The following is a 24,160-nucleotide window of genomic DNA, read 5'->3' on the forward strand; positions in this document are numbered from 1 at the left end:
TCCCACCTCGTGCCCAGTTGCGAGATCGTGGGTTCGAGTCCCACCTCGTGTTTTGTTGCGAGATCGTGGGTTTGAGTCCCACCTCGCACCTTGTTGCGAGACCGTGGGTTCGAGTCCCACCTCGCGTCTGGTCACGGGATCGTGGGTTCGAGTCCCACCTCGTGCAGAGGGTCTCAATTGGCCGGCCTTGGAGAGGCCATCTGATTCTTCTGGTTTCTTTTTTTTGTCTTAGTCTCGTGTCCGCTCTTGTTGTGACTACTGTTTTTCTAGAAATGGGACAATCTGTGTCCACTCCCCTTTCTCTGACTCTGGAGCATTAGAAGGAGGTGCGGGTCAGAGCCCACAACCAGTCGGTGGAGGTCAGAAAGGGTCCGTGGCAGACCTTTTGCGCCTCCGAGTGGCCAACGTTTGGAGTGGGCTGGCCACCTGAGGGTGCTTTTGACTTGTCACTAATCGCCGCTGTCAGGCAAATTGTTTTTCAGGAGGAAGGGAGTCGATGTGAAATCCGACCCCGTCAGGCTTCTTTTTCTCTGTTGCTATCTTGTTTTTGTTTGTGGTTTTTATCATGAGACACAGACACTGTACGTCGGAGATAAAGTGGGATCCCTCCCTGTCTATATGTCTGTGTGTGTCTTTTGTGTCTCTTTGTGTTCGGACTTGGACTGATGACTGACGACTGTTTTTAAGTTATGCCTTCTGAAATAAGCCTAAGAATCCTGTCAGATCCCTATGCTGACCACTTCCTTTCAGATCCTCAGCTGCCCTGCCTCCCACTCCAACTCCAGGGAGCAGCCAGCGGGTCACAGTGGTCCCGCCCATGGACCTGGAGTCTAGGGGGAAATGAGCTCGGAAAATCCGGAGCAAATGAGGAGTGGTCCCTGAGAAGTCAGTGGCCTGGATGCTGTGGCTGCTAAAGAAAAAAAGAAGAGGAGGCTGTTCGAGTAGCCGGCCAAGAGCGCTGCAGGTTCCCAGGCAGCTTCTCATTCCCCTGTCCCTCCCATCCCGTCTCTTGTTAACAGAAAAACTGCTTTCACTTTAAGATAAGTGCTGGTTGCAGCCAGCTGTGAGAGCTGCACTCCCGTCTCTGCTCTAAAGTTCCCTCTTCTCAGAAGGTGGCACCACCCTGAGCTGCTGGCAGTGAGTCTGTTCTAAGCTCCAGTGAGAGAGGCATCTGCCCACTTGGGGCTTCTGTCCAAGGTAAGGAGCACCTGTGAGTCTAACTGCCAGACTCTGATGGGGGTCTCGTCTCTGTGGGACTAGAAAGTCCCAACAATCTGACCAAGGTAACAAGAAGTTAAAAGGACAGGGTATAAGAGTCAGACAAGAAAAAGAGTTAAAGAAACATGAGGCTGACAAAGACAGAGACCAGAGTCAGAATCAGAGCTGTGCTGTGAGACAGAAAGATAAGAAAAATAAAATGCTGGTCACAAAAGTCAGGAAAATTAGAAAACTTAGATAGTACCCGGCAACAAAAAAAAAAGCTTTTGGCTGAAGATCAATGTGTTTAAGAGATAACAAAAGGGGTGCTAATACAGAAGCTGAGTCCTTAAAAGAGTCCGGTGGCCTACCTGTTAAAGCAGCTAGAAAAAAAGACTGTGTTTCATATTCCTCCACCGACCAGTGCAAAACAAGCTAAAAAGTTCCTGGGCACTGCGGGCTTTTGCAGATTGTGAATTCCAGGTTTGCTGAGTTAAAGAGATAAACAGCCCTTCGTATATAAAAAAGAGAACAATCTTACATGGCCTTGGATGCTCTTGAGACTGCCCTAATGTTATCCCCAGCTATGGGACTCCTAGATGTGACTGAGAACAAAGGTATTGCCAAAAAAGTTCTTACTCAGAGATTGGGACCCTGGAAAAGACCTGTGGCATACTTGCAAAAAATTAGACCTGGTGGCTGTAGGATGGCCTGCTTGTCTGCACATAGTGGCTTCTGGTTAAGGACGCAGATAAATTGACTCTGAGACAAAACTTGGCACATGTCCTAGAAAGTGTGGTTCAGCCCCCATGACCGATGGCTGACTAACGCTCTTGAAAGCATTATCCAACCGTCCCCCTGACCGATGGACACATTGTCAGAGCTTTTTGTTGACTGAACGAGTGACCTTCGCTCCCCCTGCTATCCTCGATCTCACTACTGCCTGAGACTTCACCTACTCATCATTGTGCTGACATTCTGGCAGAAGAAACTCATACTCGAAATGATCTGAAGGATCAGATCAGCCTTGGCCTGAGAGTTTGAGCTGGTACACGGATGGCAGTAGCCTGGAGGTTGAGGGTAAGCGGAAGGCGGGGACAGCAGTGCAGTGGTGGACAGAAAGCAAGTGATCTAGGCCAGCAGCCTCCCTAAAGGGACTTCAGCCCTGAAAGCTAAACTTGTGGCTTTAATACAAGCTCTATATATACAGACAAAGAGAACTGTTGACATCTACAGAAAAAGACCTAAGATGCTGTGGCTAAAAAAAAAATCAGATGGCAAATCTAACCGCCCAGGCATCCTAAAGAGCAATGATCCTGACAGTCTGAAGACTATCAAGTTATAGACAAATTAAGACTGGTAAAAGAAACCCTGTATAAAATAGTAGAAACTGAAGAAGAAAACTAGTCCTCTCATGAGAAGACAGACCTGACATCTACTGAAAAATAGACTTTACTGGAAAAAATATGTATATGAATACCTTCTGGTTTTTGTGAACGTTCTCAAGATGGATAAAAGCTTTTCCTTGTAAAACTGAGACTGCTCAGATAGTCATCAAGAAGATTAGAAAAAATTTTCCAAGGTTCGGAGTGCCAAGAGCAATAGTGTCAGATAATGGTCCTGCCTTTGTTGCCCAGGTAAGCCAGGGTGTGGCCAAGTATTTAGAGGTCAAATAAAAATTGTATTATGTGTACAGACCTCAGAACTCAGGACAGATAGAAATAATAAATAAAACTCTAAACAGACCTTGACAAAATTAATCCTAGAGACTGGCACAGACTTACTTGGTACTCCTTCCCCTTGCCCTATTTAGAACTGAGAATACTCCCTCTTGATTCGGTTTTACTCTTTTTAAGATCCTTTATGGGGCTCCTCTGCCCATCACTGTCTTAAATAATGTGTTTAAACCTATGTTGTTATAATAATGATCTGTATACTAAGTTATAAGGCTTACAGGTGGTGCAAAAAGAAGTCTGGTCACAACTGGGTACAGTGAACGAGCTGGGTACCCCAAGGACATCTTACCAGTTCCAGCCAGAGATCTGATCTACGTACACCTGCGTCATGCTGAGACCCTCAAGCCTCACTAGAAGGGTCCCTGCCTAGTTCTGTTTACTAATCTGCCTTATTCTGTTTTTGTTCCCATGTTAAAGATAGAGTAAATGCAGTATTCTCCACATAGAGATATAGACTTCTGAAATTCTAAGATTAGAATTACTTACAAGAAGAAGTGGGGAATGAGGAATAAAAATTTTTACTGAACTCTTTTTCACCCCAACCCCCTCCCATCTAAAAATTGTTCCCAAAACACTCCTAAACTTTTCACCTCAAAACTCCTCATCCTAAAGTTCGAACCCTCCCAACTAAAGACTGTTCCAAGAACATTTTTGAGATAAAGGCCTCCTGGAACAACCTCAAAATAAATGAGGAGGACATGGCTCCTTAGTTACATAGATTCCTTTGGCAGAACTCCCTAGTGATGTAAACTTGTACTTTCTCTGCCCAGTTCTCCCCCCTTTGAGTTTTACTATATAAGCCTGTGAAAAATTTTGGCTGTCCGTCGAGACTCCTCTACCCTGTGCAAAGGTGTATGAGTTTCGACCCCAGAGCTCTGTGTGCTTTAATGTTGCTGCTTTATTTCGACCCCAGAGCTCTGGTCTGTGTGCTTTCATGTTGCTACTTTATTAAATCTTGCCTTCTACATTTTATGTATGGTCTCAGTGTCTTCTTGGGTACGCGGCTGTCCCGGGACTTGAGTGTCTGAGTAAGGGTCTCCCCTCGAGGGTCTTTCATTTGGTGCATTAGCCGGGAATTCGAGAATCTTTCAACTACATTTGGAATAATCTAAAACTTAAGCTGCTGGGCATACCTGGAAGGAATTTTTCTTGATTGGACCATTTGAGGTGGGAAGAACCCCCTTAAATCTACGCCACGCCTTCTACTGGCAGCCTATATAAGGACATGGAAGAGAGAAGCTGTGATTGCTATTCCTGGTAGTTAATTTGACTACATCTAGAATGAACTACAGTCCAGAAATGCAGGGCACACCTGTGATCCAGATCTTGAGGCTGGAAGGAATGGGTTTCTGACCTGGATCTTGACCTGGGCTGACACATGCTTTTGATCTTTAGGCATATTGGCCATGAAAATTTTAGGCCCAGACAAGGTAGTACACACCTTTGATCCCAGGAGACCACAGCAAGCAGATCTCTGAGTTCAAGGACAGCCTGGGACAAGGCAAGTTCCAAGTCCTGGGGTGGTTGTGTACACCTTAAATCTGGGCCATAAAGGCTAACCAGGGACAAATCCCACATCTAGGTGTGGTGGTACACACCTTTAATCTGGGCCACACCTTCCCCTGGAGGCCCACATAAGGACACTGGAAGAAGGAAGATTCACTCTTCTTCACCTGCCTGTACTTACTTGCCAGGAATCTACCTCTTCAGGATTCAGTTTATATGTAAGACCAGCTTAAACAACTAGCCTCGTGCGACTAAGCAACTACTAGATTCTTGGACTTCGCATGCACAGCTGCCCATTGTTAGGTTAGTTGGACTACAGACTGTAAGTCATCACAATAAATTCCCTCAATATAGAGAGACATTCCATAAGTTCTGTGACTCTGGAGAACCCTGACTAATACAGATGTTTTTGTTCTTTACCTGCTTACCTTCATTTTCTGTGGTGAGTTCATTTCTTCACTGGTATTAGAGCCTACATCTTCAGGATTCTGACATATACTAAAGATGGCAACACGCCCTAGACCTTAGCACAACTGACTCCATAAGGAAAGTACCATTCTGGCTGTAAAACTCAGCATGCAGGCAGCTAAAATGAAAACAAAGGCCTAACCTATGAAAGTCCATAGTTCTGGGAAAGTCTCTAAATGTACTAACTAACCTTCCTTTCTGGCTTCAGTAGTTCTGCTTCCGGCTGTTTTTGTTACCTTCAAGTATGTGAACCCAAAAAAAAAAAAAAAAAATATATATATATATTTTAAAAGGCCATCACTGGAAAGAGAGGCCCATTGGACATGCAAACTTTATATGCCCCAGTACAGGTGAATGCCAGGGCCAAAAAGTGGGAGTGGGTGGGTAGGGGAGTTGGGGGGAGGGTATGGGGGACTTTTGAGATAGCATTGGAAATGTAAATGAGCTAAATACCTAATAAAAATATTAAAAAAAATAAGCTCACCCTGAGAAAGGTGTTTTCTCTCCCTCTCTCTCTCTCTCTCTCTCTCTCTCTCTCTCTCTCTCTCTCTCTCTCTCTCATACACTCACACACTCTCTCACACACAGAGTAGTCACCACCAACTGGCTAATAAGTTTCTATTGGCTTAAACCCATATCTGAGCAGTCTTCTCTGGTGATATTCCACATTTATAGAGGTCCCAGTGTGATTCCCCAGAGACAAACCTTGAGACACAAAGGATCTGGGAGCCCCGTGGAGAGAGGAAAAGTGCAGTGGTCAGGGGGGCTCCTCATGGTGCACAATCTGAGATGTTTCAGATCCCCAGGACTCCCTTTGATCCTAATGGATACGCATGTAAATATTCTCTTTTGTAAACTTCTATTTCAATTTATGATTTGATTTTCTGTGTGAACTTGTGATGATATGCCTGTAGGCCTAGGAGGCTGAGCAGGATTCTAGTTCAAAGCCAGCCTGGACTACATAGTTAGTTGCAGGCCTGCCTGGGCTATAGGGTAAGACCCTGTTTCAAAGCTGAACAAAAGCATTATGAACTCATGTATTCAGTCATGTATGAACAGACTTCCATCCATTACAAGTGTCACTTTATTGAGGTTCAGCTTCAATTCTCTTTCCATTCCTTGAAGGTTGGCTGAGTTCTTAACACTCTGTTACTCTCCTTGCTGTCTCTTACAGCAAGCTTCCATGTTGAATTTATTTCCTGCTATGAACCAGAGATCAGCAACTCTCTAAGAGTTATGCCTGCAAAGAGGATCTGTTGTTCAAGGTCTCCCTCAGCTACAATGCAAGGTCAAAGACAGCCTAGGCTACACAGGACTCTGTCTCAACCTGCCCCCATTTTCATTCCAGAAAAAAACTTCTAAGGTCGGTGTCTGCTATTGAGGCTGCCATTGTTTGAAGGAGAGAGCCAGGAAACAGCTCTATGCTTGTTGTAAAGATAAAAATGGCCAGGCAGGGTAGCCATGGTAGTCCAGGATGACTGGTGACTAGAGACCCTCTTGCTTCAGCCTCCTGTGTGTAAGGGCACAGGTATGTGTTGCCATGCCTGCAATTCCCTATTTTCAAAAACAGTTGGATGGTGCCAACGTTTTTATGCTCTACCCTCTCCCTTTTATACTCCAGTTCTTCAAGTAATGTGCATTTATTATTGCTGTCACTTTTCACATGTGATTCTTTAATGTTACATTCAGGTTACTTACTAGGATTTCCATCTTGGAATTAAGAAAAAGTAACAAAGACTAGAGACACCAACTCCTGAGGGTGAAGTGTTATTTGACTTAAAAATACCTTTTGGAAAGGGCTGGCAATATGGCTCAGTAGGTAAAGGCACTTCCTGCCAAACCTGAGAGTCAGTTTGATCCCTGTGACCACATTCGTGAAGGAGAACTAACTCCCACAAGTGCAAGCATAATGTGTACTCCCTCCTCACACACACACATAAGCACAATACAGCTTATGTTGTAATTGTTTATAAGCATCATCTGTTGCACATCAACATTGTCATAATCATGGTGCCATGATTTCTTCCCTCTTTTTGAGACAGGTTCTCATATGTATGCCTGGCTGGTCTGGAGCTCAGTGTGTAAAGCAGACTGGCCTGGAACTTCAAGTGATCTCCCTGCTTCTACCTCCTCGCCCTGGGACTTAGATGTGGGCAATGGCTTCTAAAGTTTTCCTAGTGAATTATCCGTAACTGCTTTGATATTGCTACTGTTTTCTCCTCAGGACAAGGTTACTATATATAACACCAGGGAGGGACAGGGCTTCCGGGCAGCCCTTGCATTCCCTGGATTAACTTAGGTGTTGTGTCAGACCCCGGAACTGTGGTCGCTAAGGCCAGTGCTGGACCACATCCTTGCTTTCCCTACTGACTTCAAAGTCGCTCTTCATGGCTGCTAACAAGTGACAGACTTTTGCAACCTCTCTGCCTCCAGTCTGGGTGGATGATACAATATATGAAATAAGTTGTATTAAGAAGTGATCATCAGCCCGTAAAATACAGTACAGTTCTGATTATTGGTAACTACTGCCCTGTCAGTCAATCTAGGTTAACTTAGGGCAATATGAAAGTCATGAGTAAGTTTAGAAACCTACTGGGGGCTGGAGCAATGGCTCAACACCTAAGAGTACTGGCTGCTCTTCCAGAGGACCCGGGTTCAATTCGCAGCACCCACATGACCACTCACACCTGCCAGTAACTCCAGTTCCAGGGAATCTGACACCCCCCACACAAGACACATGCAGGCAAAACACCAGTACACAGAAAATAAACACTGACAAGACCAAAAAACCAAAACCAAAAAAAACCAACAAAAAACAAACAAACATATTCTGGATAAATGGAATGGCTCAGTAGGTAAAAATACCCTTTGAGTAAGGCTGGCACCTAAGTCTGTCTGACCCCCCCCCCCAACTGAACCATAAAGTTTGTCCTTTCAGATCTGCACATGCACTGTGGCATGCTCTTGTCTGAATTCACACAAAAAGAATGGGGGTGGGGGGAGACATGATAAGTCAGCAGTTAAGGGCCTTGCTACTCACTAGGATTGAGGTCTCACTCCCATGTAGGACAGCTTGCTGCAGCAGCCCTCATCTGGCTCCCACTGGTACTTGGAACACAGGCACATGCTCACAAATATTTAAAAATCATAAAAATAATTAAGAAACCCAACAACTGCGTAAATGGGGCAAGGTGACTAAAGCCTCTAATACCAGCAATTGGGAGGTAGAGACACAATGATCAGGAGCAGCTTAAGGCCAGCCTCAGCTACATAGCAAGTTTGGGGCTGGCCTGGGGTTGGTTACATGTGATTCTGTGTTCTGAGTAGTAGGTTCAAGTGAATGAACAGACTGGGAATCCGACCCACAGCTTTTTTCTTTATTTGTCTGTTTTAATTTTGCCACCTAGAGGATAAGTTAGGTGCTGGCCACCTGAGTTATTTTGTATTCTGAATTGCTTTGTTTTGAAAATGAGACGAAGATATAATTTCACTGTGCGTTTATCTTCTTTAAAAAAAAAAAGAATTTAATTCATTGCTTTAAAAAGTAAAAACCAGTACTCAAAGTTGTTGATCATCAGTAAGAAACTTTCATGTGCTTTTTGTAAATACTGCCTAATGAAACAACTGGACCAGGGGGGAAGATGATGCTGTTATTTTAAAACTAAGTTCTCCTATACTGTTGGTAGAAAACGGGTTGATCGTGGATCAGTGGTAAAGAGTTGGAGCTCCTAAGAACCCCTGACTCTGGTAATGTCGTTTCCTGCTGTCACTGGGGACTAGGCGTGCTCCATTTCAAAGTGAGCCTACTCTAGTTTTTGAATGTTTCTCATGATAATTTGTATGCTTACACATTGAAGGTATTTTTTTGAAGTACTAACATTCATTCTTTGGTTCAAATGTAAAAAGAACTTGTGATCAGAATTTAAAGTGTATAATTCTTCTTCTTTTGAAAACTGTATTATGAGAAATAAAGAGTGGCAGGACCATTGCTTTCATTAAAAAAAAAAAAAAAAAAAAAAAAAAAAACTTGTGATGAACTTTTTAACATGTAATGTATCAGCGGTGTTTGACACCTCCACCCCAAAAGGAAACAAATTATAAACTCACCTGGTCTGTCACCTCCGGAGCTGAGTCTGGTTATGGCGTCTTCTGTTAGGACACATAGGACAGGTTGGATACAGCTGCTGATCCAGTGTCTGGGATCCATATGAGAAGTCTGTTCAGGTGTATGAATGTGTGGTGGTCACGCCTGGTTGTTTTCACGTGTGTGTGTGTGTGTGTGTGTGTGTGTGTGTGTGTGTGTGTGTGTGTGTGTTGTGTGTGTGTGTTTTTGTTTCCCTTTATCAGCCAGTGAGTTTCTGTGGTGTGAGTCACCCCCCCCCCCCATACACACACACACCATCTAAAGAAATCTGTATACCCTCTTATTAGGGACCTCAATTCTTTTGGCTCTGCCATATCACTCAGAGAAAACAAACAAAACAAAAACTATATAAAAAATGCCACCACCACCACCCCTCTCCTTCCTGCAGACTGACCCATTGTTATATCGTTCAACTCATGTTCATGGTCCTGGTCCCTGTATGACAATGAGGAAGTGTCTGGCATCTCATCCTGAGGGCACCCTGCCATCTAAGCATACTGGTAGGGGGAAATAGTTCCCCAAGGCAGGCATTCCCTCCTAAGAAGCCCCAGGGAAGAGAGTGTGCTGAGCCCAAAAGAAGATAAAAGTCCTGCTCCTCCTCTCCTCCATTTTTGATGGCTTACCTTCTTACCTTCTCTATTTCTGCCAGTGATCCAGGGAATTGAAAAATTCAAAACACACCACTGAGTAGAGAAACCACCCCCAGGCCAGGCAGGGGTATCTATGCCAGACAGTGCAGACTGGAATTTCCATTCTGCCCAATATAAACCAGAGTCATTAAACAATTTCACTAGGACCTTTTTTTGGAAGGATTAAAATCAGCTGCTAAAAAGATATCCTTTTTCTCACCCAGTTAGTCCCAAATATTCAAAAAGTTATAAAAGTTAGATTTTTTTCAAGGTATAAGTAGGTCCCAGTTGCTGAAGATAACTCAAAAGATAACAGAGAACTGATTGGAAAAAGCCTTTTGCATAAACTGAAAGCCACTGTCAGTAGCCATCATAGGACATGCTAATAACTAGCAGGTGATAATCTGGGACAGATTTACTCCATAGGCAAAGTCCAAGAGAATTTTATTTTAGTTAATATTCCTGCTATTAATATGTTTTTCCTGTTTTTATTAAAAATATATAACAATCACTAGGTATTAGCCCACCCCTTTTGAGATCTCTGCAGATCCACAAAGATGTACTATCTAGTATTGATGCTATATAGACAAATAGATGACTTCTTAAGTCTTAATGATGATTCTATAAGAATTCCTAAAATTATATCAGTGATTATTAAGCTCTTTTATAGTGTGACTGCTATTAGGTCCTTTTCTGATAGTCAAAGCTGCAATGAGAACTCTGCCAGTCTCCCAAGTGTCACCAGTTAATTGCTCTTAGATGGTAACCAGGTTTTCTCCTACTCAGAGTACATTCCAAGAGGTTGTAAAACAATTAACCAAAGGTCATAAAATGGGAAATAATGATTTATTATAGCTGTTAGGACAGAAGATAAAATATTGACTGGGTTCATCTATATAAAATTTCACTAGTAACTTAGTTATGGTTTTTAACTTTCTGTAAACCTGTGGAGCTCTGATAGGTGATGGATGCTTAGCCAGATAATTTTTCCTAATGGATACGCATGTAAATATTCTCTGTTGTAAACTTCTATTTCAATTTATGATTTGATTTTCTGTGTGAACATGTGATGAACTTTTTAACATGTGATCATGTATTCTGAAAGATGTATAAGTACTGAAGACAAAGAGAAGAGAAGAAATTTTTCCTATCTCCCCCCACCCCACCCCCTTAGGATCTTTCCACTTTTCCCCTTAGATAGCTTTCATGGGAAACTTTTTACAACTTAGTAATAAATGCTATAATCACCTTTCAAAGTGTCCCCTTTTCTTCCTGTGACTTTTGACTAGCAGGCCCAAAGTTAGAGCCTTGCAATTCCTGCTGAGATAGAACAAAGGCCACATTACTTAATCTCCCTCTGTTAGGCTGCAGGTGTCAACCTCTTACTCTAGCAGCTTCTTACTGAAAGAGCAAGAAAGAGCAAGAAAGTTTTTAGGACATTTTAGAAGTTATCAGTAGCATTTCGGTTCAGTTCGAGAGTGAGAGCGTCTGGAGACCCTCAGACTTTAAAGCCACACCAGAGTCCTCCTCTGTGCCCCTTCTCTACCCTCTCCAGGCTGGGAGGCTCCCGGCAAGCCACCACCATCACCTTCTCTGATGATGAGACACAATTAGACTTACAGATACCCAGCAAAATTCTGGCACCTTACCCCCTTCAGAAGAAAATCTCCTAGTCAAAAGTTCTGCCTCCAGTCCAAAGATACAGCTGGACTATCTTTCAGACTGACAACAAAGATTCCCAGAGATGTGGGCAGAAATGAACCTCCCAGGACTGGCCTAACACCAAGCTCCTATAATGGCTCAACTAACCAGTTCATCCAGTTGAACACCCGTCCTGATTAAACAATACCCAGTGACCATGAAAACAAAAGGGGAAATTGTAGTCCTCCATATTGCCTGGCTTAGAGAGACAGGCATCCTGGAAGATGTCTCTCCTGTCTGTGAAAAAACCTGGACCTCTGATTCCTCCAGAGAAACAGGTGTGCACTATCTGGGACCCAAAAGATGCAATATTCTTCATGTCCCGTTGACAATGGTGAGTCAGCCTTTGCTTTTAAAGGGGAAGACAGAGGAATGATACAGCCCTTCTGGCAGAAGTTTTCTGAGAAAGATTATAGAAGGCACTACTGACGGGCTGTTGCAAGAGTTACAGACCTGGGTTACAGAATGTAGCTTTCTACAAGCTATTTTGTGGTAGCATTTTGGCTACCAGCTGAGGGGAGGTGGCGGTGGGGGGTAGTGGTGGTGGGAAGCAGCCTACTGCTGGGTCCGCTCTGAAGCAGACAAACATTAAACAGTGGGGCACAAAACTTGGTCATGCCAAAGAGTATGGTTGCTTTTTATAATAACATATTCCTATCCTGACTTTAAGTTACTCTGAGGCCAGAAGCTGCAGGCCTCTGGATCTACTGACACTTGTTGCTAAAAGCAGGTAAAGGATTATTGCTATCACTCACTTCTCTGTCCAGGTTGGTTAACTCTTTGTGAACCAGAGTAGAAGGAAAGGAAAAGAATTAAGATGAGTTATACAGGTAGACATGGACACAGAAACATATACATTCATACATACATTTAGATTCTCATTCATTCTCATTTACACATTAACACATTCACATTTTTGTTGGGCCCAACCACCTGTCTCATATACTCCACGAGTTTTCATACATGCTTACATACATACACACATATATCTACAAATGTATGTACTGACAAACAGGCATATACACTGGATGGGTGGATGGATGGATGGATGGATGGATGGATGGATGGATGGATGGATAGGGCAGAGCTCCCCAGGTCAAACCATCCAATCAATAATTTTCCTTTCTCTGGCCTTTTAATACCTTCTTAGATAAGAAGTTCTTTAGAAAATTATCTCGGAGATAAAATGTTACACAAAATGGGAGTTATAGGAGGTGGTTGATATTCAGTTCAAAGGAGTGTTTCATTCTATATGTTCATTATAAATTCAAAGCAATAGTTTCCACATGGCTGTGCCTTATCATAGTGCACACCTGTAGCTTCTTCCTTGAACCTAAATGTTTTTTCCTTGAACAAAAATTTGTTCCAAGCCTATTTCTCTTTCTAGTGTAATTATGAAAGCTCATTGTATTTCATATTATGCAGCCTTTACTTACTATATGAGTGGGCACATTCTATTCTTGATTCTAACTTTATTACATCTTTCTAGCAAAGCGACTAAGTCTGTCTCTCTCTCTCTCTCTCTCTCTCTCTCTCTCTCTCTCTCTCTCTCTCTCTCTCTCTCTCTTTGGTTTTTTGATTTTTTGGTTTTCTCAAGACAGGGTTTCTCTGTGTAGCCCTGGCTGTCTTGGAACTCACTCTGTAGACCAGGCTGGCCTCGAAATCAGAAATCCACCTGCCTCTGCCTCCCAAGTTCTGGGATTAAAGGTGTGCGCCACCACTGCCCACCTAAGACCATCTCTTAAAAATTTCTTCCTAAAACTATTTGAATCAAATCAGGAATTCTGTAGAATCATTAACTCATCTAAACAGCATTAATTCATGAAAGTTCATCTTTATATTGATCTGCAGGAAATCTGATCAATACGGTGGGCTAATGCTCAGGGATTATTATTTAATTTAATAATGACAGGAAAGGCATATCAGCTGCAAGAAGCAATCCTGAGATGAACTCTCTTTGGGATCTTGCCTCATAGAGCTCACCCATCACAGACCATGCAAAAAGCAGTGGGCTGCCACCTCCAGGAAGGCTACCTGATATCCTTGGCCTATCCTAGATAGCTCCTAACAGGGAGGCAAAAGGAGCCTGTCTGTTGCAACGTAGCATTGCTGACATCCTTCATATCCCAACTCTAAAGACTAAGAGACAGGTTCAAGAGTTCCTAGGTACAGCAGAATATGGCTGCCTCTAGATACCAGAGTTTGTGGAAATAGCCAAGCCTCTTTACAGTAGTACAAGGGGATGAGGGTGGTACTGAGTCCCTAATCTGAACTGAGGGTAAACAAAAGACATTTGAGACTTTAAAATCAGCCTGGACTTCAGCTCCAGCCCTAGCACTTCCAGATGTCTCAAAACCTTTCAACTGATTGCTCACGAAACAAAAGAGATTACAAAAGGGGTTTTAGCCTGAACTCTGGGGCCATGGGGACACCCTATGATTGGACCTGTAGCCACAGGACGGCCTACCTGTCTAAGAGCTGTGGTGGATATACTAGTAGCTCTGAACAAACAAACAAGGTAACTCTGGGTCCAGATCTTATACCCACGGCACCTGACACCCTCCTCCTAGGAATACCAAAACACTGTCTAATCACTGTGTGACCTAATACAAGGTTCTATTCCTGGACCACCCTTGGGTTTTGTTTGAGAAACCCACCACTATCAATCCTGCTACCCTCTTGCCTAATGACGACCTGCAGTGCTCATCCATGACTGTCAGGAGATGAAAGATGAAACCAGGTATGTGGGAACTCCAGTGGCTACTTTAACTGAATCTATCTGAGCCTAAATCCCAAAAGCAGGCTCAGAGACCAGCAGTTGGCAGATCTGACCCAGGCTCTCAGATGGGGTAAAGGAACATCTACCACTCCATCCACAGACAGTCCTTATGTTTCTACTACTATACATGTTCACATGATGTATAGAGAAAGAGGGCTTCCCACTGCTGGAAAAAAGAACATTAGAAAATATTGGCCTTCCTAGAGATTATTTGACTTCCCTTACAATTACAAAGCCCCCCACTGCCAGGACACTGACCTACTTACCTGACAAACAATTGACATTTTGATGACATACCCCCACCCAGTGCTGCCTGAGATTCCATGTTGAAGAAACAGACAGCTCAAACCCACACACAAGTTGATAAAGGACACCAGAGGGAAAGATCATTCTCCCAGAAACAACTAACTGGCAGAACTCTGGTAAATTACGTTCACCAGACTACTTATCTGCAATTCACAAAACTTTCTCAGTTGCTCAGACCAAGGTATATTATACCTAGACTAGACAGCCTAGTATGAGAAATCTCAGCCAGATGCCAGGTTTGTGCTTCAGTGAATCCAAAACAGAGAGCCCTTACCCAGGAAAGGGTCCAAATAAAAGACCAAAACCCTGGTGAACTCTGGGAAAACTGACTTTACCAAGATCTAGCCTGCTAGAGGAGGAGAAAAATTCTTGCTAGGTTTTATAGATAACTTTTCCTAGTGGGTAGAAGTGTCCCCACCAAGACTGAAACTGCTCAAATAGTAGCTAAAAAGCCCCTATAGTAACCTGTCCCCTGATTTGGCTTCCTTGTAACAATGGAGTCTGGAAATGGCCTAGCTTTCATAGCCAAAACCTCTCAATTAATAGCTAAGGCTTTAGACATAGATTGAAAACTTGATTGTGCTTATAGACCGCAGAGTTCCGGCCTAGGTAAGAATAATAGGACATTAAAAGAAACAAACAAAATCCAGAGAAGGCCTTCTTCCTTTGCTTTGCTTTGCTTTAGACCTATCGTACCTTATACAGGAAAGGATTTACCCACTATGAGATTATATTTGGAAGACCTCTTCTATTGCTTCCCAGGCTCAGAGACCAGAAGTTGGCAGAACTCTCTAACCATTCCTTTCTCAAGTCACCACAGACCCCCAGTCCTCCATACAGGCTTTTCTTTGGACTGTATAAAAGACTCAGGCAACCTCACAGTCCACCAGCAGTTTCCCCTTGTTAGAGTCCAATAATACCATCAGGGTCGAGCATACAACCAAAGGGGAGCTGGAACTAACCTAGAAGGGAACCTACACGGTGATTCTCTCCACTCCTATGGCTGTAAAGACAGAGGGAGCTGGAACAAACCTAGAAGGGAAACCATATGGTGATTCTCTCCACTTCTAAGGCTGTGAAGACAGCTGGCATTACAGCATGGATCCTGACCACACCCAGGCCAAGAAATTGCAAAGCCACAGATGCTGCTGTCAAATAGACTGTCTCTTGACTATGAACCCATTGAAATTAGGATTTCATCAGTCCCTAGGCCATTTCACTCCTGGCCCCTCTAACATCTTCTGAGTCTTATGTTTGGCATAAATACAGGAAAATGGCTGAACCCTCACTACCCTCAGGCCTGGTTTGGCAACGAAGAAAGACAGATACAGGGAAGGTATTAACTAGTGTGACTACAAACCAGCAACCCATATTCCATCTTGACCTTTATGCCCAGTATAAATGTCTGCTTATATGGAGAAATGGGAAGATGTGGGACTTCATCTTTTGAGATAGGAATACAGAGTTACAATTCTATGCATGTCCTACTTCTGGGCTCCCTAGTTGCCAGAAACAAGGGAATATTTATTGTAAAAATTGGGATTATAAAACTGAAATTTCCTGAATTTTCCTTTAAAAAGATTCTGACCTTTGGGAAACAGAAAAAACCTGGGGAATCAGACTCTATGCCACAAGAAGGGACCCTGGAGAATAGAGTTAACTATTCCCAGCTAGAAACCAGCTAGGATTACTGGTTATGCCTGAACATTCAGCCCCTGTACTACATAGGGATAGGAACTAACCAGACTGTCAGCCCATTGACTGACAAAACTCAGCACGACTGGAAACAGCCTAAATTACAGTTTATAAGGGACTAAAACTTGTCTAATATCCAAAATCTTTTACCTAAATACTTCCCCTTATTCTGATGTCAGCTATTCTGCCTTATGAGTTAACTCATCTGAATAGCAGCAATATTACCTAGTCTTGAGGCAACCATTTGGTGGACCATGGTTTGCCTAAATTTGCCTCTTCTGACACTAAGAAGACAGGTTGATCAGGACCTACAGGAATTAAAACAACAGTTAGATTCCCTTTCAGAAATGTCCCTACAAATTGGAGAGGCTTAGACTTACTTCTCAGAAAGGGGCCTTTGCAAGAAACACGTTGTTTCTATCCTAATCAATCAGGAGTAATTAGTAGAAATCTTGCTGTAGATGGAAGAACCTACAAAAGAAAGAGAGAAAAAATTATACATGAGATAATTGGTACCTTGCTGTTCTCTTGGTCCCCCTGGCTAACTAGTCTGCTGGCAGCACTGACTGGGCCTTTAATTCTCATTTTGAATAGATTAACATTTGGCCTTGAATCTTAATTATAATATATTCAATAAAATTACTGGTTCTTAGGAACAACTACATATATTTAAAGCAGGATGAGTCCACAATTTAACTTAATCAGTAAGACCAGTGGGGAATGTAACAGGGCCCCAGACTTGAGTAGGCCTGAAGACCTTAGCACAACTGACTATGATGGAAGTACTATTCAGACTGTAAACTTAGCACAAATACAGCACTGACAAAATGAAAACAAAGGCCTAATCCATCAAAGTCCATAGTTCTGGGAAAGTCTCTAAATGTACTTACTTTACCTTTGGCTTCTATAGTTCCACCTCCAGCTAACTGTTTTTGTTAACTGAAATATATTAACCTATGACTTTTGTGCTTCTAAGTTCACCCTGAGAAAGGCTCAGGGCTACACTGGGATCCCAAATACCCAGTGTAGTTGCCTGCTGGCTAATAAAGACTTTCTATTTTTTTTTTAACTTGGCCTAAGTTTATTTTATTCATAATAAATTGAACTTAGAAATTAATATGAAAGACAAAAATATATTTAATCAATATATCTACATAGGTAAAATGAATATAATATGATAATATGGGTCTGAATCTTTATTTGGAATAGGTAACATGAAGATATATACTTAAGTATTAATGTCTATTTTTATTTATTTATTTTATGTATGTGAGTATACTGTAGCTTTACAGATGGTTGCAAGCCTTATGTGGTTGTTGGGAATTCAATTTTTAGGACCTCTATTCACTCCAGTCAACTCCACTTGCTCAGTGCCTGCTTGCTCCGGCCCAAAGATTTACTTACGTAAGTACACTGTAGCTGACTTCAGACATATCAGAAGAAGACATCAGATCTCCTTATGAGTGGTTGTGAGCTATCACGTGGTTGTTGGGATTTGAACTCAGGACCTTCGGAAGAGCAGTCAGTGCTCTTACCTGCCGAGCCATCTCGCCAGCTTAATGTCTATTTTTAAGGACATGATAAATGTAATCATACAATTCTCTTCACTATGGTATCTCATTGAACCCTATCGCAATTCTAGTACACAATACTGTCTCTATTCCTTAAGGTTCTAAATTACTTTTAAAGAGTTTACTACTCCTAGACCAGGAGATGTTAATCATAATAGACATTATCCTCATTCATATAAGAATAACATATCTGTGCTTTTAATTATGATATATACATATTTGAATTTTTATAAGACATAACCACATTAATGATTTAAAAGATATTAATATGAAGTAAAGCCTCCATAAAAACAAATAAATATAGAACGATGAAAAGATCCAGCACAGGGCTTATGTATTATTTTCTAAATTAAACAACAAACATTTTCATACCTTCAGGTCTATTGAATTAAAATGCTCACAGCAAGGACTTTTTTTAATTAATTTTTTATTAGGTATTTTCCTCATTTACATTTCCAATGCTATCCCAAAAGTCCCCAATACACTCCTCCCCCCACTCCCCTACCCACCCACTTTTTGGCCCTGGCGTTCCCCTGTACTGGGGCATATAAAGTTTGTAAGTCCAATGGGCCTCTCTTTCCAGTGATGGCCGACTAGGCCATCTTTTGATACATATTCAGCTAGAGTCAAGAGCTCTGGGGTACTGGTTAGTTCATATTGTTGTTCCACCTATAGGGTTGCAGATCCCTTTAGCTCCTTAGATACTTTCTCTAGTTCCTCCATTGGGGGCCCTGTGATCCATCCAATAGCTGACTGTGAGCATCCACTTCTGTGTTTGCTAGGCCCCAGCATTGTCTCACAAGAGACAGCTATATCTGGTTCCTTTCAGCAAAATCTTGCTAGTGTATGCAATGGTGTCAGCATTTGGAAGCTGATTATGGGATGGATCCCTGGATATGGCAGTCTTTAGATGGTCCATCCTTTCGTCACAGCTCCAAACTTTATCTCTGTAACTCTTTCCATGGGTGTTTTGTTCCCAATTCTAAGAAGGGGCACAGTGTCTACACTTTGGTCTTCGTTCTTCTTGAGTTTCATGCATTTAACAAATTGTATCTTATATCTTGGGTATCCTAAGTTTTTGGGCTAATATTCACTTATCAGTGAGTACATATGGTGTGAGTTCCTTTGTGATTGTGTTACCTCACTCAGGATGATGCCCTCCAGGTCCATCCATTTGCCTAGGAATTTCATAAATTCATTCCTATTAATAGCTGAGTAGTACTCCATTGTATAAATGTACCACATTTTCTGTATCCATTCCTCTGTTGAGGGGCATCTGGGTTCTTTCCAGCTTCTGGCTATTATAAATAAGGCTGCTATGAACATAGTGGAGCATGTGTCCTTCTAACCGGTTGGAACATCTTCTGGATATATGCCCAGGAGAGGTATTGCTGGATCCTCTGGTAGTATTATGTCCAATTTTCTGAGGAACCGCCAAACTGATTTCCAGAGTGGTTGTACAAGCTTGCAATCCCACCAACAATGAAGGAGTGTTCCTCTTTCTCCACATTCTCGCCAGCATCTGCTGTCACCTGAATTTTTGATCTTAGCCATTCTGACTGGTGTGAGATGGAATCTCAGGGTTGTTTTGAGTCACAGCAAGGATTTTTAAACGTCACTAAACCCCTACAAAAAAAGGATAGGGCGGGCCAGTATTTGTACAATTTGGAAGGGGGATAACTATTTCAGTAATGTGAATTTGTCTCCAGACATACTGAGTAAAGTATTTTTTCTTAATGTTTTTATTATTTAAATGCATTTTATACATCAAATATATTAATAATATTGAGGATTTTGAGAATCAAATGATACATAAAAATTGTTCAACTTTTATATTCATATCCTTTTATAACCTAAAAATATCATTAATCAATATTTAATACTATCAATAACTGAGGATCCTATATCCAATGTTGAATAGCAAATTGTTTCAAAACATACGAAATATTCTTTAGGAGTTAAGCATAGTAAAAGAGCATAAAATAATGAAAATGAATCATTAAGGAATATATTCAAAAGCCCTTATATGATACCACCTGGCATAGTGAAAGATTATCTAAAATGCACTATATATCTGTGCACATTGTCTAACAGTCAGTTTATTTAAAAAACATTATCAATGTTTCTAAGAGCGAAATTATTTTATCAGTAAGTATATTTAAACAAAAACTCCTTGAAGTTAAACATTAAGAAAATGCTAATTTCAAGCAGTGAGAAAAAATATTAATAATATTTCTGTTTGTAGAACATGATTTTAATATTTTCAACTGTTAATATTCAACAAACAGAATAGTTTTTTAAGATATTCTTCGTTATTATGTTTCCCTTTTCATTTCTGATTTTATTAAGTTAGATACTGTTTCTGTGCCCTCTGGTCAGTCTGGTTTATCTATCTTGTTGATTATCTCAAAGAACCAGCTCCTGGTCTTGTTAACTCTTTGTATAGTTCGTTTTGTTTATATCTGGTTTGATTATTTCCTGCCATCTACTCCTCTTGGGTGAATTTGCTTCTTTTTGTTCTAGAGCTTTCAGGTGTGCTGTCAAGCTGCTAGTGTTAGCTCTCTCCAGTTTCTTTTCTTTTCTTTTCTTTTCTTTTCTTTTCTTTTCTTTTCTTTTCTTTTTTTTTTTTTCTGAGGCACTCACAACTATGAGTTTTCCTCTTACCACTGCTTTCTTAAGTTTTGGGATGATGTGTCTTTATTTTCAATAAATTCTAAAAAGCATTTAATTTCTTTCTTTACTTCTTCCTTGACCAAGCTATCATTGAGTAGAGCGTTATTCAGCTTCCACAGATATGTGTGCTTTCCCTTGCGTTTGATGGTATTCAAGACCAGCCTTAGTCCGTGGTGCATGGGTGCTAGGGTGCATGGGATTATTTCAATCTTCTTGTATCTGTTGTGGCCTGTTTTGTGACCAATTATTTGGTCAACTTTGGAGAAGGTACTGTGAGGTTCTGAGAAGAAGCTATATTCTTTTGTTTTAGGATAAAATGTTCTATAAATATCTGTTAGATCCATTTAGTTCATAACTTCTGTTAGTTTCACTGTGTCTTTGTTTAGTTTCTGTTTCCATGATCTATCCATTGCTGAGAGGGAGGTGTTGAAGTCTCCTACTAATATTGTGTGGAGTGCAATGTGTGCTTTGAGCTTTAGTAAAGTTTCTTATGAATGTGAGTGCTCTTGCATTTGGAGCATAGATGTTCAGAATTGAAAGTTCATCTTGGTAGATTTTTTCCTGTGACCAGTATGAAGTGTTCTTCCTTATCTTTTTTTTTTTTTTTGATAACTTTTGGTTGAGAGCTGATTTTATTCAATATTGGAATGGCTACTCCATCTTGTTTCTTGGGACCATTTGCTTGGAAAATTGTACTCCAACCTTTTACTCTGAGGTAGTGTCTGTCTTTGTCACTGAGGTGCCTTTCCTGTATGCAGCAAAATGCTAGGTCCTGTTTACATATCCAGTCTGTTAGTCTGTCTTTTTTTTTTTACTGGGGAATTGAGTCCACTGATGTTAAGAGATATTAAGGAAAAGTGATTATTACTTCCTGTTATTTTTGTTGTTAGAGGTGGAATTATGTTTATATAGCTATCTTCTTTTGGGTTTGTTGAAAGATGACTTTCTTGCTTTTTCTAGGTTATAGTTTCCCTCCTTGTGTTGGAGTTTTCCATCTATGATCCATTGTAGGGCTGGATTTATGGAAAGTCAACATGTAAATTTGGTTTTGTCATGGAATATCTTGTTTTATCCATCTATGGTAATTGAGAGTTTGGCCAGGTATAGTAGCCTGGGCTGGCATTTGTGTTCTCTTAGTGTCTGTATAACATCTGCCCAGGATCTTCTGGCTTTCATAGTCTCTGGTGAGAAGTCTGGTGTAATTCTGATAGGTCTGCCTTTATATGTTACTTGGCCTTTTTTCCCTTACTGCTTTTAATATTTTTTATTTAGTGCATTTTGTGTTTTGATTCTTGTGTGATGAGAGGAATTTCTTTTCTGGTCCAGTCTATTTTTGAGTTCTGCAGGCTTCTTGTATGTTCATGGGCATCTCTTTCTTTACGTTAGGGAAATTTTCTCCTATAATTTTGCTGAAGATATTTACTGGCCCTTTGAGTTGGGAATCTTCACTATCTTCTATACCTATTACCCTTAGGATTGGTCTTTTCATTGTGTCCTGGATTTGCTGGATGTAGAAACTCCTTGGGTTAGGAGTTTTTGCTTCTTGCATTTTCTTTGACTGTTGTGTCAATGTTTTCTACGGTACCTTTGGCACCTGAGATTCTCTCTTCCATCTCTTGTATTCTGTTGGTGATGCTTGCATCTACGACTCTTGATCTCTTTCCTAGGTTTTCTAACTCTATGTTTGTCTCCCTTTGTGATTTCTTTATTGTTTCTATTTCTATTTTTTGATCTTGGATGGTTTTGTTCATTTCCTTCACCTATTTGATTGCGTTTTCTTGTAATTTTTTTTTCTTTTTTTTTGGGCTTTTTTTTTTTGAGACAGAGTTTCTCTGTATAGCCATGGCTGTCCTGGAACTCACTCCGAAGACCGGGTTGGCCTCAAACTAAGAAATCCGCCTGCTTCTGCCTCCCAAGAGCTGGGATTAAAGGTGTGTGCCACCACCGCCCAGCAAGACTTTCTATTGACTTAAACCCACATTTGAGCAGTCTCCTCTGGTGGATAAGCTACAACATCCTTAAAGATTGGTTTTGCCTCTAGATGGCAGCTTCCATTTTGGATTTCCATACACAGAATTTTTAACTGGTGCTTATTCCATGGCCATATACCATATTACTTAATAAGTATCTCTGGGGACGGGGCCCAGACATCACTGTTCCCTCATGCCCCACAGTAGATGAACCCTCTGCATTTATAGTGCCATTATTTTTGACATTACCTGATATTATATTTTGCTATCTCTCAAGTATATGTCAGTTATTATATGTTATAAAGAACTTCTCATTCTAATGTTTTTTTTTGTTCTTTAAATGGTTTCCTAAAACAATCCCACCATTACTGAAATGTAGGAAAGCATCTTTACATTGTTTCTTTGTTCACTGCCAGTATTTTTATCCCAGAGCCCTCCCTTTCTTACTTGATATAAATGTATGAAGAAAAGGGGCCTCACAGAGGAAATGGATGTGCGATTCCGTTGTCTTAGTAACCGCTCCACTTCTAATCTCTCCTGAGTGACTCAGCCCAGGCAGGAACACTGTGCTTAGCAACCAGGAACAGGTAATAGCCTACTTTCCTCTTTGCTGTTCAGTGCTAAGAGGCTGAAACAAAGACATAAAGATCGTTGCCAGGGAGACCAAAGCAGAATCTATCAAAACCATTAAGGAGAAAATGTCAAGTATAATACAAAATGGAAGGCAGATCCATTTTGATACACCCACAATCTTGGATTGAGACGCTTACGTGTTCATTCAAAGGGCTTTTGTCGTGTGCACACAAGTGATTCTTCCTGTACAGATAACCACAAAGACATAATGAATTATTAGAGAAAGGGACACAGGAAAAGGAGAGAAGCCAGGCAGTAATGGGAGAAATAAGTTTTAAAAACCATGTATCTCGCTGGGTGGTGGCTCAAGCTTTTACTCTTAGCACTCAGGAAGCAGAGGGAGGTGGATCTCTGGGAGTTCGTGGTCTACAGAGTGAGTACCCACATAGGCAAGGGTACATGAAGAAACCCTGTCTCAAAAACAAACAAACAAACAAAAAAAAACCCAAGATAAATAAATAAACAAAAGCAAGTATTTCAAGACTCATTTCAACAACCATGCTCTATTTTAGCCCATATTTATATAGAATTGTTAAGCAAGCTTTACATGAAAGAAAATATATCTTCCTTTTGCTTATTAATAATTCCCATTAGGACATACCTGAACCTCAAGAACCTATGCTGTTTCTCTCAGCTCTGCCTTTATTGCACCTCCTGAACAGGCATGCGGGTCAGCTCAGCTGAGCGACAGCTGCTTACAAATAAGAAGGAAAAGAAAAGCTTCTGTGTCCTCATACATTGGCTGTGGGGTTTCTTGCTTATTCGTAAATCACTGATGGCTTACACTGATCCCCATACCAAATGCTGAAGGGAACAAGGGAAGAAAACCTTCCGCCTCTAGCCTTTGTATTAATAAAACCTTGCTTCCTGTCCTGGGGGGTCTCTTTGGGTCCCCCATCCTTATTATCCTGGTTAGTTAGTTAGTTTGTTTGTTTGTTTGTTTGTTTGTTTTTGATAGACTTGATACAAGCTAGAGTCATTTTAGAGGAAACCTCTATTGAGACAATACCTCCAACAGACTGGCATATTGGCAAGCCTGTAGGGCATTTTCTTGAATTAATGATTGATTCAAGACAGCCCAGCCCACTATGTCTGGTGCCAATCCTGGGTCCTGATTTGTGTTCAAAACAAACAAACAAACAACAAACAAAC

General features: G+C 41.2%; 2 protein-coding genes across 11 annotated transcripts in view; both read right to left on the reverse strand.

The window, feature by feature from the left end:
• Tmem29 (transmembrane protein 29) overlaps positions 1-9,092 on the reverse strand; it is a 97,262-nt gene extending 88,170 nt beyond the window's left edge. Inside the window, exon 1 of the mRNA XM_011247836.2 lies at positions 9,015-9,092. The gene's annotated coding sequence lies outside the window, so the exon portion shown is untranslated. The remainder of the gene's footprint in view (positions 1-9,014) is intronic.
• The window catches only part of Apex2 (apurinic/apyrimidinic endonuclease 2), a 161,233-nt gene that overhangs the window by 58,971 nt on the left and 78,102 nt on the right, over positions 1-24,160 (reverse strand). Inside the window, exons 7-11 of one of the 10 annotated variants that reach the window (XR_003953028.1) lie at positions 23,146-23,191; positions 22,856-23,003; positions 17,566-17,724; positions 16,542-16,632; positions 9,024-9,056 (exon numbers count right to left, since the gene is read on the reverse strand). The gene's annotated coding sequence lies outside the window, so the exon portion shown is untranslated. The other 9 variants (XR_003953026.1, XR_003953027.1, XR_003953029.1 and 6 more) reach the window with 9 other exon arrangements.

Source organism: Mus musculus, chromosome X (genome assembly GCF_000001635.26).
Source record: "Mus musculus strain C57BL/6J chromosome X, GRCm38.p6 C57BL/6J".
Lineage (NCBI taxonomy): Eukaryota > Metazoa > Chordata > Mammalia > Rodentia > Muridae > Mus > Mus musculus.